This window comes from Pongo pygmaeus, chromosome Y, assembly GCF_028885625.2.
Source record: "Pongo pygmaeus isolate AG05252 chromosome Y, NHGRI_mPonPyg2-v2.0_pri, whole genome shotgun sequence".
In the NCBI taxonomy this organism is placed as follows: domain Eukaryota; kingdom Metazoa; phylum Chordata; class Mammalia; order Primates; family Hominidae; genus Pongo; species Pongo pygmaeus.
In genome coordinates this window covers 3,639,858-3,650,013 of record NC_072397.2, presented here as the reverse complement: position 1 = coordinate 3,650,013, position 10,156 = coordinate 3,639,858, and the positions used below count along the sequence as shown (strand labels likewise).

The 10,156-nt window shown below is 51.1% G+C and overlaps 1 pseudogene; it reads right to left on the bottom strand.

The window, feature by feature from the left end:
• Nucleotides 1-433: 433 nt before the first annotated feature.
• On the bottom strand, nt 434-9,563 carry LOC129025636 (protein Shroom2-like; annotated as a pseudogene).
• Between the last annotated feature and the right edge of the window lie 593 nt (nt 9,564-10,156).

Genomic DNA, 10,156 nt, shown 5'->3' with positions numbered 1-10,156 from the left:
CAGGGTCTCACCATGTTGCCCAGGCTGATCTTGAGCAAGCGAGTGACTCAAGTGATCCACCTGCCTCAGCCTCCCAAAGTGCAGGGATTATAGTTGTGAGCCACCATGCCTGGCCCAGATTATACTATATATATTTTATCTAACTCTGTCCTTGCCTCAGCTAAGCAGCTACAATGCATGTTCTGGAATTATGGCACAAAGTGCTCATAATCTCCTGCTGCTGCCACAGTTCCTGCAGATGCTTGCAGCCTCTCTGGGAGTCAACTGAGTAGCACACAGCACAGCTGTGTGCTAGACAGCTAAAGCTGACCTTCCATCAGGCATTCTGTGAAAAGTGTGCAGCTCCAGTGTGGTAAACTGGATTTCTCATTCTGTCTCCATAAACAGTCTTAATATGCAGAAAACACAGCAGCTATTTCAAGAACCAAAAATGTCACTGCTGCATAAGAAGGCCTTCCTGCCCTAGGGATGTGTCTCTGGGCAGGGCTGCAGGATGCACAGGTTCTGTCCAGACCTCCAGGGCATCAGGGATGCTGGAAATCATGCCAGGTTTCAGCTGCTTTGTGTTGGGCAAAAACCAGATGTCACCCACCATATGTACAGAGGTCACCCACCATATGTACAGAGGTCCACCTCCAGACACTTCTTCAGTAACTCTGAATCCAAATTTCATCCACCTCGGCATGGACTATCCCTCTCTGGCCCAGACTGCAGAGGGAAGCTCTTCTATGTGCTTGCTGGGGTCCTCTGCCTGCCTTCGCAGTTCGACAGAAGCATCCTGCAAAGCTGTGGACGAGACACTAAGTCCACAGCTGGCTGTGATTATGAAAGCTGTCATGTGTGCGTTCACCTTGCCAGTGCAGCTCTACAAAGCATTTCATTGAAACAACTAAGACCCCAAAACCACTTCTGTTCTGGGCAGGAAACAGAACTCCTACGTGAAGCCTGTAAAACTGTGTGGCACAACTGGCCAAAAGAAATTAAAATAAAATAAAATAAATAAAATAAAAAATATAAAATAAAATAGAATATAAAATATAAAGTAAAATAAAATATAGCTGGTCACAAATTATGGTGGTGAAACCTCAAGCTCTAGGATGTCAGGGCCCCGGATTCTTTGCTCCTGAAAGAGCAAGCATGATATTCTCAGAGGTCATGCTGAATAGCCCACAAGCCAGGGTATTCCAATGCTGAAAACATACACTCACAGCATCTGCATGGATTTTCAGAGCTGGGACACCATGGAGCAAACCGCAGCTTTCTTTCCATGCACATATTAAATATCTTCTATTAAATCTATTAGTGGTTCTTTTTTTTTTTTTTTTTTTTTTTTTGTTCTTGAGACAGGGTACTACTGCTCTTTTGCCCAGGCTGGAGTATAGTGTTGAGAACACAGTTCATTGCAACCTCTACCTCCTGGGCACCACTGTGACACCTGGCTAAGTGCTTTTTCCTTTTTTGTAGAGACAAGGTCTTGCTTTGTTGCCCAGACTGGTTTGGAACTCCTGGTCTCAAGTGATCATCCTTTCCTGGCCATCCAAACTGGGAGGACTGCAAATGCACCACCCCACTCAACCTCTCATTCTTTTAAAAAGAAACTGTATCTATCACTGCAGAACTTTTTTTCTTTGAAATATACAGGTGCAAATGTAATAGGGAGAAAAAGCTTTCAAAGAGGCAGGGGCAAGAGAGAAAGAGACTGTCAACTTTGAAGCAGGGCTAAGAAATACATAGTTTTCTAGATTGCTTGATGTAAACTCTGACCATTAAAACTCTCACCTTAAAAATGTGCAATAACTTAATGTGTTTTAGGTGTTTTCAAAAAAAGATTACATTTTGCTCCAAAGCAATCCTTAAAAATATTTGCAAATAAAAAACAGAATAGTATAAAAACCCAAATACCATAGACATTAAATATCATCAGTGTTTGGTGGCTATTGTATGTTGTTTTAAGCCTTTAAATAAACCACACATTTTTCCAGGTCAAGGTGGTTCATTACCATTTTCGACAGCTTCTCTCCAAGTTCTTTACTGAGTCTGAAGGTAGGAACAGGCTACTGAAGGTGAAAGACAGTTAAAGCCAGAGATTATGGCAGCAAGAACAGGAATGAAAAAAGTGGGTTTTTGGGAATCTGGCATTTTAAATTACCTTGAATAGGTTGATTTTGTACCCAAGTACCTCTGCCACAGTGGACACTAGGAGGTATGGGAAAGGTAAACTCCCGAACAGCTGGAGCTAAGTAGTGCTGGCCTCAGCCATTGCATCCTGGGTGTGTCCTGTCCATGTGTTAAGATGATGGTCAAAGGGGGGTCATGCCCTCGCTGTGGCTCCATGGCTTAACAGCTTGTAGTGGTCTATGGAGGGCAACTGGGACCTCTTGTGAATGTGTTGCAGCCTCTCCTTCTGGTCCAGGCCCACTTCTAGGATGTCATCTGCTTAGTGGCAGCGCCCAGAGCTCCTAGCCTCCAGAGGCTTCCTCTGCTCTTTCCAGAAGGTCTGATACTCTGCAAAGGTGCCGAGACATGCAACATCCCTGCCTTCTCTGCTGTGCTGTGACTGTTGAGGCTTTCCACAAGGGAGGTAGTGTGCGACCAGGGTTCCATGCTCTCACATTGCGGTCTGCTGTCCGTGACCTATCCGGCTTGTCTCTGAGGACCCCCCGAAGAGCTTGCCTCTGTGCAGGCCTCTGGGGAATGAGTTTGCCTGCTTGCTCAAAAAACTTGCACCTGTTGGCAAACGTGTCCATGGTATCCTCAGATGTCCTGGAATACTGGTGAGAACTGTAGCTGCCCTCTGTGAGGCCCACCATGTTCATCTCAGGTTTTGAGTAAGACTTCAGTTTCTGCTCAGCCAGGAACTGTCTTCAGCCTCCGATGTGGGGCGGGTGGGACCGCCTGCAACCTGCAGATGAGGGCAGCTGGGCCAAGCCTGCCTCCCAGAAATGGAGGCAGCATCCAGATCTTCTGTCTGGTATTCCAGTGACTCTGGGTAAGGGTCTTCTGGGCTGGGGTCCAAGTCGTGGCACTTGAAGGATGTGGCCTTCAGGACCCATGCTTGGGTCTCCTTCACGTGGTCTTTATAGGAGCAGCAAGGGGTCCTTCCTGGATGCCACCTCCCAACCCTGCCCTCCAGCGACCAGTGGCATCCTCTTTGTCACCTACTGTAGTCAGAACCACTGTTCTCCAGGTCTTCTGCAGCTTGGCTCTATGCATCTGGATCTCATTCTGTAAGGTGGTGGAAAATTGGTCCCTTCTCTAAGTGGGTTTGTCCACCTGGGCATCAAATGGTGGTGGCCTCTGGCGCTGCCCTCCTGGCTGCTCTGTGGCCAACACTTCCTCTCCAGGGTCAGGGAGTGCAACAGGGGTATCTCTGGCGGGGAGATCCTGCTGCTCTTCATGTCTGCCCATGTGAAGCCAGCTGCTGGCAGTTGGCTGGCTTTTTTGGCATGGCTGGCCCTGGGAGGCTCCTGGGCTCCTGCAGGGCAACCCTCAGACTGTGTCCAGTGGGTAACACTGTCGTGTCTCACAGGCATCCGGAGAACCCTGGGGCTGAGGTAGGTGATGCGTGGGCTCTGGTTCAGGTGAGGAGAGCTGTTGTCCTCGGAACCAAGGACTGCTGGCTCCTCCCTGAGGCTGTCAGCACAGAGTGGGCTGTAGTCGCTGTAAGAGGGTGACAGCTGCCATGGGGAGACTGCAGGAAGTGCATGTGTGAGCTGCATAGAGAGGCCTGCAGCCTGCTTGAAGCTCCGTCCTCGGTAGATGGCGTCCTGCACGGGCGTCCTATGGGCAGCCTGTGCCTCCTGCTCCCTTCCCCAAGCTCCCCGATTCCCTGGCCTCCACAGCCAATTGGTGGGCTCTGGTCTCCAGTCGCCGCAGGGCTGAGGCTGGGCTGGGGTCATAATGTGCTGTGCTATGGCCACCTCTAAAAGCACAGGGCCCTGGGCCTTCTCGAGGCTCTTGGTGGCGGCAAAGCTGTCACTGTGCAGAGGGGAAAGGGGAGGAAGGGGGAAGCCGGTGCCTTCTCCTTATAAGGAACATATAAGATTGGCCCAAAATTGAACCTCCCATGGGCAGCTAGCTTGGGCTCTGCATTGGACTCCAGCCTGGGGCTTCTGGCACTGTCACCAGGCACTATAGCAGGAAACACCAGGCCTCTCCTCCAAGCTCTGGGGGTCACCTGTGGCCTGTGCTTGCCAGGTTCCCTGCCTGGGAGTCTCCCAGAGGCCCAGGCTGTAGAGGATGTTCTCTGCAGAGGAGGCCTCAGCCTTGGACAAGGTGTGGTCAGGAGTGCTACAGCTGGTGGAGAAGTAGCCATAGGCAGAGTTACGCTTGCTGTGGCTGCCCAGGTGGTAGATGTTGCTGTTGGACTTGGCCACCAAGAGGGGCCCAGAGGGGTCCAGGCTGTCAAGACTCCCCAGGGAGCTGGAGTGGTCCAAGGTACACTGTAGATTTGTATGCTCCCAGGAACTGGACAGGTTGTGGGAGGAAGAACTACAAGAACAAGAAGAAGGACAAGGCATGTTGTGCTTTAGTGTCAGTAATTGGCAAAGAGCAACATGGTGTACACAGCTGGCCCTCTGTGGAAGTATCAAAATGCCAAACAGTAACTTCTCAGGGTCAAATTGCTGGGGCTGAGGTTTCAGCTTAACACACATAGATTTTAGTAGAGACAGGCAGAAAGAAAGTGCAGGCTGAAAAGAATGTGTCCTCCCTGTGGCATGTCTTTTTACCAAACAGATGCCTTTCAATAGTAGCGCATATTCTCAGCCTGATGCCCAGATTGCTGGCAGGTAAAGTCTGAATGTACACATCTATGGTTAATCAATAGTTAAGTGAAGAGGTGGGCACATGACAACCCAAAAGCCAAGAATGGTTTTTATATGTTTAATGGTGGGGGGAAAGAAATAAAGTTATACTATTTCTCCTATTTAACCTATAAAAATGATCTGAAATTCAGTTCGTAAATGAAGTGAAAATATGTAGTATCTAGCCTGTTATATAGACCAGGCTTGGTCACTCGGTTAAAATTCCAGTGCGTTAAGAGGCTGAGGTGGGAGGATCATTTACGGCCAGGAGTTTCAGACCATTCAGGGCAATGTAGGAAGACCTTGTCTCTACAAAAATGTTTCAAAAATTAGCAAGGTGTGATGGCACACTCTTACAGTCCCAGCTACTCAGGAGGCTGAGGTGGGGGGATCACATGATACTGCACTGAGCCAAGACTGCATCACTACACTCCAGCCTGGACAGGAGACTGAGACTGTCTCAATAGGAAGAAGAAAGAGGAGGAGGAGGAGAAGGAAGTTGGTGTAACGGCAAAAACTGCAATTACTTTTCCACCAATCTATAGAAATACCATAAACTGCTGTGTTTAGCTTTCAGCTGAGTAGTTACACGCTGTGAAGTTATTGAAGCTACACGTGAATACCAAGAAACAGGCTCCTAAATAGGATGGCATCTAAGAGGATGAAATAATGTGACTGACACATTGAGACATTCCTCTGAAAGGTGACAATTGTGTGAAAGCTCTCAATGGTGAAACTAAGAGGTGACAGCGTGCTGGCAGTCCTCACAGCCCTCACTCGCTCTTGGTGCCTCCTCTGCCTGGGCTCCCACTTTGGCGGCACTTGAGGAGCCCTTCAGCCCACCGCTGCACTGTGGGAGCCCCTTTCTGGGCTGGCCAAGACTGGAGCCGGCTCCCTCAGCTTGCAGGGAGGTGTGGAGGGAGAGACCCAAGCGGGAAATGGGTCTGCACGTGGCGCTTGTGGGCCAGCTGGAGTTCCGGCTGGGCGTGGGCTTGGCGGGCCCTGCACTCTGAGCAGCCAGCTGGCCCTGCCGCCCCGGGCGATGAGGGGCTTAGCACCCCGGCCAGCGGCTGCGGAGAGTGTACTGGGTCCCCCAGCGGGACTGGCAGGCAGCGCCACCTGCAGCCCTGGTGCAGGATCCACTGGGTGAAGCCAGCTGGACTCCTGAGTCTGGTGGGGAGTTGGAGAACCTTTATGTCTAGCTCAGGGATTGTAAATACACCAATAGGAGCCCTGTCAAAACAGACCACTGGGCTCTACCAATTAGCATGATGTGGGTGGGGCCAGATAAGACAATAAAAGCAGGCTGCCCAAGCCAGCGGTGGCAACCCGCTGGGGTCCCCTTCTGCACTGTGGAAGCCTTGTTCTTTAGCTGTTTGCAATAAATCTTGCTACTGCTCACTCTTTGGGTCCATACTGCCTTTATAAGCTGTAACACTCACCACGAAGGTCTGCAGCTTCACTCCTGAAGCCAGCAAGCCCAGGAGCCCACCAGGAGGAACGAACAACTCCAGATACGCCGCCTTAAGGGCTGTAACAGTCACCGTGAAGGTCAGCAACTTCACCCTGAGCCAGCCAGACCACGAACCCACCAGAAGGAAGAAACTCTGAACACATCTGAACATCAGAAGGAACAAACTCCGGACACGCCGCCTTTAAGAACTGTAACACTCACTGGGAGGGTCCCCGGCTTCATTCTTGAAGTCAGTGAGACCAAGAACCCACCAATTCCCAACACAAAACTATTTATCCAAGATGTAAAATGCTTTCTTTAAAGCTCAACAAAGCTGAGACTTTGACCCTTCAAGGGGAAGAAGCTGTGGCTCCACTAGGTTGGGGGACAGTGGGGATGAGAGAACCACGTGACCAGGACAGAACACTAGAGAATGACTGGCTGTCATCTGCGGGAGGGAGAGGACTCTGGGTTTCCCACCATCTTCTATAAGAACAGACCACGTATCCTCAAACATGGGGCATGCTCCTGACTACTCACCAATATTCCAGAGGAGATTTTTCCAGGCAATCCCAAGTCCAAGCAGACCTAGAGAACATTGAGCATTGTTTCCACACAGATGTGGGCAGTGTGCATGTTTCTTTCATCAAGAGACTGCCAAATGGGCTTAATGGAGATCTCCTTACCTTAAAAGTCACTTCAGGAATAAAATAAAAGGCCCACTTGTTCACTTAAGTTTTACAACTCAGTTGGGAATCTTTGGTTGTTTTCAACAATAAACTTGGCTTGAAATACCATCATCTTCTGTCACTTTAGGCAGGTAATGTTGTATTTCAGTATCTTTCATTCATGCCACATAAATCTTTACCTTGCAATTTCACAGACCAGTATTTTTTTTCTTTTTATAGAGACAGGGTACAAGAGCTTTGTCACCTAGGCTGCAATGCAGTGGCACAATTACGACTTACTGCAGCCTTGAACGCCTGAGCTCAAGTAATCCTACTACCTCAGTATCCTGAGTAGCTGGGACTACAGGTGTGCACCAAAACACCACCATACTGGATCAGAACCCTGTTGCCTGGCAGCCTACCTGGCCACCTAAAAGGGAGTTGGTGGTGGTGGTGGTGTTTTTGAGACAGAATCTCTCTCTGCTGCCCAGGCTGGAGTGCAGTGGCACCATCTCAGCTCACTGCAATCTCCAACTTCTGGGTTCAAGCAATTCTCCTGCCTCAGCCTCCCAAGTAGATGGGACTACAGGTGTGTGCCACCAAGTTCAGCTAATTATTTTGTATTTTTAGTAGAGACAGTGTTTCACCATGTTGGTCAGGCTGCACTCAAACTCCTGACCTCAAATGTTCTGACTGCCTTGGCTTCCCAAAGTGCTAGGATTACAAGCATGAGCTACCATGCCCAACCAAGTTTTTTTTGTTTTGTTTTTTGTTTTTAATTTTTAGTAGACCTGTGGTCTTGCTGTGTTGCACAGGCTGGTCTCAAACTCCGTGGCCTTAAGCAATCTTCCCACTTCAGCCTCACAAAATGTTGGGATTACAGGCGAGAGCCACTGTGACCAGCCAAGACCAGTTACTAACAGCCAAAACTGAGTGGTTACATTAGCTCTAAATTCACACACATACCTGCACACACACAGACAAACATGCTCACTCATCCAGTCACATACAGTACATATGTGCACACACATATAGATACAAGCAAACAGATACACATGGACACACACACAGGCATAGACACAAATATACATATAGACCCATGAACACATACATGCAAACATGTAAAAATATACATGTCCAACCCCCCACATACACACAATCACAAACACACACAGATATGCACACTCACACGAGCAGGAGGATATGCACACTCACACGAGCAGAAGGATATCCACACAAGCACACCAAATGAGACTATCTGCTCTTACTGCCACCCTTTTAACAGGAGACTAGTGAGGATACTGCCGCTAATGCCCTGAGGTTCAAGGACAGGCTGCCAAAACTTAACAGAACTTCCTGGGAGCTTTTTACAGGATACACCCACCGCCGCACAAATATCTCCTGCATTCCACTCCACCTGTAAAATGCTGGAAAAGAGGATGGTGGCTGCGGACACAGGGGTGCAATGAACACTGCCCCACTGGCTAAGAACCCTATGCCTGGCATCCCACTGGGCAGTCCCGTCCTGCAATCTCCTTCTCACTCATGCCCTGTCTTGCCATTTCATTTCGTTTTTCAGCGTCACACGCTTGCCTGTTCAGTGAAAAATTCACAGCGCTCCAATTCTGATCATCTGTCAGTGGCACAGTCTTACCAAAAACATCATCGTTCTTCAGTCAAGAAGTGCCGGACAAGCCTGAAAGCTTGGGAGACTGCAGAAGCCTGAACAAACCTGGCGTCCTGGACAGGAACAGACGTCTACCTCCAGTGGTGACAGCCAGGCCAGGAAGGGCAGCAGCTGGCGGAGGGGAACCGTGAGGCCGTTAGTTCAGGGTGGTTGTTGGTGAACTTGGTGTCATGCCAGGAGTGAGGACTCCAGCCCAGCTCACTCCTCCTGGAAAAGAACGCAGGGGGCTCAAAGAGCGCACACAGCGCGCACTGCTGCCAAACAGTGCAAGGTGCTCTGGGACGGCACACGGCTCTTGTGCCAAACAGGGCACGGTGGCTCAGAGGGCTCAGAGACCACACGCTGCACGCGCGCCCTTGTCCAGTAGAGTACGGTGGTTCAGGAAGCTCAGGCGCCGCAGGCGGCGCGCGCGCTCGTGACAAATAGTGCAGGAGGCTCAGGGACTGTACATGGCTTGCGCGCTCGTTTCAAACAGTGCAGGGGGATGGGGGACGGCACACAACACGGGCGCTCGTGCCAAACCGTGCAGGAGGCTCAGGGAGGGCACATGGTTGCGCGCTCGTGCCTAACAGTGCACGGAAGCTCGGGGACCGCACCCAGTGGGTGCTCTTGTGCCAAACAGTCCACGAGGGCTCAGGGACCGCATACGGCGCGCACGCTCGTGCCAAACAGTGATCGGTGGTTCTGGAGGCTCAGGGACCGCATACGGCGCGCGCTCTCGTGCCAAACAGTGCAGGGGGCTCGGGAACCGCACACGGCACGGGCGCTCTTGCCAAACAGCGCAGGGGGCTCAGGGGCCGCACAAAGCGCTGTGGCTTGTGCCAAACAGTGCAGGGGGTTCGGGGACCGCAAACGGCACGGGCAGTGGTGCCAAACATCTCAGGGGGCTTAGAGGCCGCACAGAATGCGCGCGCTTGTGCAAAACTGCAGGAGGCACAGGAACTGCACATGGCTAGCCCCCTTGTGCCAAATTGTGCACGGTGGCTGAGGGGACTCTGGGACCACAGGGGGCGCCCGCGCTCGTGCCAAACAGTTCAGGAGGCTAAGGGACTGCACATGGCTTGCACGCTCTTGCCAAACAGTGCACGGGAGACTCAGGGACCGCACACAGTGGGTGCTCTTTGCCAAACAGTGCAGGGGGTTCAGCGGCTGCACACGGGGCGGATGTCCGTACCAAATAGTGCAGACGGCTCAAGCCTGGCACAGGGCACACGCGTTCGTGTCAAACAGTGGACGGAGGCTCAGGGACTGCACACGCACGAGAGCTCGTGCCAAACAGTGCACGGGGGCTCAGGGACCTCACAAGATGGGTGCTCTTGTACCAAACAGTGCAGGGGGCTCGGGGACTGCACACAGCATGCCTGCTTATGCCAAACAGTGCAGGGTGCTCAGGGACTGAACAAGGTGCCGGCGCTGGGACACACACTGGGTCACAGGGACTCGGGCGGGTTTACAGCACTGTATTCAAGAGCTGCCTACTGAATCCGGGTCCAAACACCTTCTTTTTAGAATTTCGTTCGCCTCCCATTTGCCCTGAGGCAGA